The sequence below is a fragment of the Anser anser genome (genome assembly GCF_964211835.1).
Source record: "Anser anser genome assembly, chromosome: 25".
NCBI lineage: Eukaryota > Metazoa > Chordata > Aves > Anseriformes > Anatidae > Anser > Anser anser.
Window position 1 is genome coordinate 3408897 of NC_139746.1, and position 6772 is coordinate 3415668.

The window sequence follows — 6772 nt, forward strand, 5'->3', positions numbered from 1 at the left end:
GCTCTGCTAGGCGCTCGCGGAGGCACCAGAGCTGTGAGCACGTGCAGGCTGTGAGCAGCCTCTTCTCTTCAAAGCACGAGAAAGCCTCTACCCCGAATTCTGCCCAATCTACCTCAGGTCCCTGACAAACCTAAAATGAGAATAAGTTCAGCTTGAGGGGGAAAAAAAAGTCTGATCTTCAACTGAAAATACCGTAAAAATTGCAAAATAAAAACAAACAAAAAAAGACAGATTTAAAGCGTGCCTGCATCAACTTCTTGTGACTCAATATTTCTGAGGCATTTCACACACAAAAGGTGGGAAACCTATTCAAGAATGAGTTCTTCAAGTTTATTTTTAACTCATCATTTGACTGTTGAGCACTGAGTGCAAACATTAATGGAAACCTCATGTGTTTATTTGAAACGACTTTTTTTTTTTTGATGAATTAGGCTGGAACTCAGAGGGCAGATTCTTCTGTTTCTATCGACTTCCTTTCTCAGCACGTCAGCTGCGCTCAAATTTACAGCCAGCTTCTCGTGGATCAGGGCTATGGAAGTTTCTCAGCAGAACAAAAGATAAAGCGTTGCAAACCATCCCCGCTGTACATAAAGAGGCGATTATGTACCCGAAGTGTTCGGAAAGGTTACAACAAGCATCTGCAACACCGTTCACTGCTCCCCCCTTTGCTGCCGAGAATCAGATTACGGCATTCGCACGGATTCGCGAGTTTGCAGCTCCTGCTGCTGCTGCTCAGCCCACTTTGAAAGGGCCGATCTCCCGGAAGACTACAGCAAGAATTTAAAACCAAGGCCTCTTCCACAAGCTGGTCCCTATATTCAATTCAGCTCGTTACCTTTTTAACCTCGAAGTGCTCTGAGCTTTGTACATCCTCCAAACGGTCTAAGCAAAGTCACAGAGGGATAAGGCACACAGGCGGCATTTCCACGCAGGCACAGCAAGCGCCCATCGGCCAAGCGCGGAATTCTCGGATTGTGACAAATGGAAGCACCCTCTGTGACACCCCACAAGCCTTCCCCGGAGTTCCCAGTCTTCCTCTCCTTGAAATCAAGCAGCATATGTAGCTCGTTAAAGTAAAATAAAATTTTCCCTTAAAACATCTTCTTAGCTATAAGCATACAGTTGCTCATACATTTCTTCAAACTGCAGCAGAATTATTTAAAGTCACAAACGGCATTTAGAAGCAGAAAACGTGTTTAGAGTTAAGAGCCATAAATTTGTTAGAAGTTAAAACAATTACTGCCTGAGTCAATGCAGTCAACAGCCTTCTGTGATGCTTCTTTCTGACTGAATTCAGAATTATTACACAACTGCCTCTCCTCCTCACATTCACTGTCCTACTGAACGGGCAAGATAAACTAAAAATGAATGGGCATTAAAAAAAAAAAAAGGGCACTAAAAAGACAAGACAGACAAAACCCAGAAGGTTCAGCATGCCATCACTGACACAGAACCTAGAACCAAGTATCTCACAAATTCCAGTTATATGCCTGGCACAATAGTTATCTTTACTGCCCTTTACTACCTTTATTATCTTTAGTGCAAGGCAATTAAGTACATAAAATCATCCAGATTGGTCCTTTTGAGATTCAGCCTCATTGCAATTACTGGGACGCCAGAGGAATGCCTTTGAGTTCAAATGGGCTGAACTAATTCTCCTACAAAAATAAGACCCAAATACGCAGGGGCGTATTTTGCTCAGCACTGTGCCTTCTGGGATACCCACGTTTAAGAGCTGCTGTCTGGCCAGCACCACTTACACGGGCATACGTCAACGCCGGTCCCAGCAGCTCTGCTGTCACTCAGAGTTATTTTGGGTTAACTTTGCGAGAACATCAGAGCAACACAAGGCTCACCATTTCAAACCAGCAGCCCGCTGAAAGCAGCGCCTTCTTCCCAGACCGGGAGCAATCGAGGATAACAAGCACCTCTTCTGCGTATATTCCTGTTCACTTGGAACAAGGATTCAGTCTCAACCCACAGCACTCGGATCCAAGGCAGCAGCGCTGCAAACCTTAAAATATTGTGAAGTAACCCGCAGATTACTATCAGAAAGAGCATGTGTATCCGAAGACTTGACTGCTGCATCACTTCGTAAGCGGGGTAGCTCCTGTATCAGACTAATACCTTAACGAGACTAATTCCCAACAGCCTTCTGGCCACAAACCTGCCAGAACTCCAAGCCCGCAGCAATGTTCTCAGCAACTTGCTCTATTTCTCCTCTGCGTTGCCTCAGATTTTTTTAAGACAGAATTTCCACAAATTAGCTGGTTGGGTCATTGAATGCTCTAACTGCTTTTGAATATTTTGCCAATATGAAGTCAAAATCTTGGTTGCCTTTTTTTTGTTGTTTTTTTTTTTTTTTCCTTCTGCACAAGGTGCTTATAGGTCCTGCACAGGGTGGGCGTGACACACTGACCCAGATTCCAGGCTTACGAGCAGCTGCACCACCAGAAAATCATTTGCTCGGGAAGAGGCTGAGCAAGAGCAAAAGCCAGCAGGGGGAAGAGCAGGACCAGGAAACATCTCGTACCTTGTACACCACCAGACTGCTCTTTAGCAAGAAATCCTGTCCTCAGCTGCACCTGTAAGTAACTTGGAATCGTCATCTTCACAGAGAGAAGGGGAAACAAGGAATAGTCTTCAGGTATGCATTTTACGTCATATCCATTTCATAATTTTTAACCAAAATTGCGACTGAAAGGAGGGAAAATTTAAAACCTAAATTAAAGCAAAACCTGGTAGAAAACCAAGGTAATTTCACGTGAGCTTCAAGGTAATTTTAATCTCTCCCAGCACCGTTTTACCCAGTTCTTCCCTCTGGAAGCTACGGCCCCAAATCTTAACGTGCACACACCACAGCCAAAGCAGCGCTGCTTGTTTTGCCAACACAGAACTGAAGTGGCAAACTTCACATAAACTTATCTGCAACAACAGAAAACCACAAAGCTCCACCAAAATCTTCTACCCTACTCTGAATACATATCAGAAACTCTAAAGGAGCATCACAACTCGTTGGGAAAAAATCTTAACACGCCACCAACTTCCAACAGTGTATTCTCACGCCAAATACAGCATTTTTGTCAAATAACTTTAGGAAACAAAAGAACAAACCTATATGTTTCAAGAAATCGGGGAGCGTGGCTTGTTCACAAACCTTTTGAAAAGCAAGGAGAAAGAAAAAAGAATCCAGCTGCAAGCCATTTCTGCCATAATTTAGGCAGAGAAAGATGAAGTATCTTACACGGTGCAAAAACAGCGCAACAGGACACAAATGTGTTCTCCTGTGTTAGCAGCCATCCAGTAAGTACGTAACTGAGGAGCTTCTCAATGTATAAAAGAAAATAGTCTACTCTATTAAAACATAAATAAAATTAAGCACCTTAACAATTAAGCCATGGTTTAAGTGACTGTATCTGCAAGTTGTGACAAGATGGGACATACTTGGGCTAAAAGAAAGAAAAATATCTCTAAGCAATGACCAGTGTACTGAAAACTACTGAAAAGGGGGAAAAAAACGCCTCTCATCCCACAACGATTTTATACAGATGTTAACGTGACATTAATACCACCAAGTACGACATGGTTGCTGCCAATATTTTGCAGTGCTCAAGGATTTCAGCTTGCTGGTGCATCAAAGAGACGAACCATCTTTTGATTCTTACACAGACGACAAAATTATTTCAAAGAGTGCCTCGAACAGCCACAGAGAAGCCTGGTAGCATCCACATATATTAAGCAAATCCCCCACTTGCAGTGACATATTTAGCCGTCATCCATCTTTGAAATTAACAGATGCGATATTGCGAGTAACGCTGCGTACAGCACAGGCAGACAATGAATGGACACGCAGTAACAGGCACTGCAAATCCGTTTCAACGGCACAAGACAAAACGTTAAAAAGTGAGTCAGGAAGGGTAAAAAATCACCAGCGTGCAGTTTTTCTACATTGCCAGGAATTAATTAGAAGATAATAAAGTTTTTAATTCTTATAACTGCAAAGAGATTTGCACAACGTGTTAACCGACGCGTGGGTGTCTCAGCCTGCAGCAAGACAGTGGGATTATTTCTGAGGTACGAGCTCCCAAGTACGATGTAAGCTCTGAAGGTTAATTACAGCTAGCTGAATGACGACACGTTGTTTGTATCACAGCTGGACATCCCCAAAACCTCAAAAACACCTAACTTGATAAGTGTACAACGAAATATAGAGCCAACGTGCTTATCCAGCAGGGCTGGACAAACTGGTTTTCCCAACCCATATAAAATTTCTTGAGTCCTGTTATACAAAAACAGCTCAGAGTTTTCAGAAGTTGCCTACACGTTTGAGGACTTAAGACGCCCAGCATCTGCAGATCTGTAAAACAAATCCCTCTCCTTTATCTGTTAAACGACAGGAGCTGATTGCCATCACCAGAAATAGTTTTCACTACAATTTGTGCCAACAGTAGTCACGTTCAATAAGCCTCTGAGTAGCTTTGAGCACTGCATTTGTCTGAGCCCAATAACCAGCATTATCTGCAGGAAACGAGTGGGATTCTCCCTCAAAGTGCGTTTTGCTAGCAACTTCTCATCAAAAGCTGATGAAACTTCTTATGTACGGGAGATCTTAAATATAAAAGACCACAATCACCCTCATGTCAAAGTTGGCAGACCTGCGTGAGTACTTTGTTCTTCTGCCCGGGTGTTCTGATTTCCTGATATAACTAACTTCTTACATATAAAATCGTATACACGCTGCTCTCCCTGGATCGGTTAAGTGAATTAACTGCTTTAATGGAGCAAAAAAGGTGAAAGGATCACACATTACTGAGTGCTGGACAGCATTTCCCTGTCAGAGGAAGTTTTGCTGCGTGTCTCATACAGGAACAGTAGCTCCCTAACAAAGAGCCAGGTGTATCCACCTACCTACACTTTGCATAGGAGTAACTCCTTCCGCTAATGAGAGAGATTCCTTTGGGCACTGGAGGACTCGGTCTGCCTCTCTCAATTTTTTCCATTTATTATAGGGGAACCTAAGAACGGGGAACTTACTGTCAAAAAGCAATTACCCCTACGTACTCCAACAGTTATTTTCTGTAATTGCTGCAATGTAACTGTAAGCTTTAACTTCTAGTCTTGAGATTTCTAGTGATTACACGAGTTTTAACAAAACAGTAGAAAGAACACTAGGAAATAAGCACAGACCTCAAAACCAGAAGCATCCATAAGAAAGAAGTTAGTTATTGGGTGTGAAAAGGGAAAAAACACTATTAGGCTTCAGACAAACAGAGTTCCTGAGAATCAACTCCTTTTGGTTAAAAGAAGCCTAACTTTGGAAAGGTCGGACTCGATATAACAACATCAGGTATTTACACTACCGCCCACAAAGACAACCTGGTCCCATACCAAACCCCAGTGCTCTAGGCCTGTGCCTGCATTGCTGAGTTTGTGCCCTGAGCAGCACCCGTTCTCTCCAGCAGCTTTCATAAAAAAGTAAAGAAGAAGAAGAAACATAGATAAATTAGGTCTAATTTGTAAGTTTAGCCCCTGCAAATGAGTCCAAAATGGTCCTTCTGCAACACATCTAGACCCTACGCAGCTGTATGTACCCTTGGGGAGAACAAGAACCAAAGCCAGCGTTAAGGGAAAGCACAGCCTTAAGATGAAGGCTTTCCCCTTCCACTACATACGTGACAAAAGAACAGAACCTCATGCATCTTATACCTATTTCTTATAAAGTACAATAAAAATAATAAATAATAATAAAGCAAGCGAGCAGCTAAAGGGCAGGGGAAGTCGACAAAGCACGAGCGGCCACACAATTTCTGCAGACCGTAGCCCCCTGGGGACCGGGCACCTCACTTTTTCATGCTGCAGCGTTTGTGCCCAAACTGCTGGGCAGGGGAAGGACGTCCAGGTATAAATACGAGTGCTGCTATTAACGTTAGGTTTATTCAAATAAATAAATAAATAAGAAGGGAGAAAGCCTGGTTTTGACACTAGACTTTGACAATCTCTGGAAGGAAAAAATGAAAATAAAGCCCGGCAGCGCATCCTAGCCGCCAGGTTTTCCTTCCAGCCGGGCCTTTTGTACGCTGCTGCGGGGCCCCCGCGGGGAGCGGAGCCGCTCCGCGCCGAGCCCACGGCGGCCGCAGGGCCCCGGGCAGCGCCCCCCGGCCCCGAGATGGCGGCGGGAGGGCCCCTCGGCGGAGCCCCGAGACAAAGCGGGCGGCGGGGCCCGGAGGAGCGGGGCCGGGGCGCCGAGGGCTGGCTGAGGAGGCGGAGGCCGCTGTCCGGAAGCGAGAGGCAGCGCCGGGGCCCGGCCCGGGGCAGGCCCCGGGGGACGCCGTGAGGGGAAGGCCGCGGGCCGGAGCCCCGAGGGGGGCAGCGCGGGGGGCTCCGAGCGCCGCGGGGGTGGAGCCGCGGACGGAGGAGGAGGAGGAGGAGGAGGCGGCGGCGGCAGGGCCCGGACGGAACGGGGCGACGCAGCGGCGGCCGCCCCCGTACCTGAGCCGCGGGCGGTCCACCCTCGGCGGCGGCGGCGGCCCCGTGCGCGCAGCGCCCCAGCGGCCGGGCCGGGGGCAGAGCGGAAGGGGGGCGGCAGCAGAGCGCAGCGCCCCACGGCCAGCACCTGCCGCCCGCCTCCTCGGCCCGAGGATTGGCCGAGACCGGCGCCGCCTTCGTTCAGATTGGACGCGAGGCCGCTGAGAGGCAGCGGGCGCAGCCCGTGGCGCGGCCGGACGGCGAACAACAAGGCGATGGCGGCCGTTGATTGGGGAAAACCGTCCCG

At 47.0% G+C, this 6772-nt stretch overlaps 1 protein-coding gene across 1 annotated transcript in view; it reads right to left on the reverse strand.

Moving 5' to 3' along the window:
* Window positions 1-6731, reverse strand: part of KDM4B (lysine demethylase 4B) — a 90483-nt gene extending 83752 nt beyond the window's left edge. The window contains exon 1 of the mRNA XM_083811380.1: window positions 6490-6731. The gene's annotated coding sequence lies outside the window, so the exon portion shown is untranslated. The remainder of the gene's footprint in view (window positions 1-6489) is intronic.
* Window positions 6732-6772: the final 41 nt, after the last annotated feature.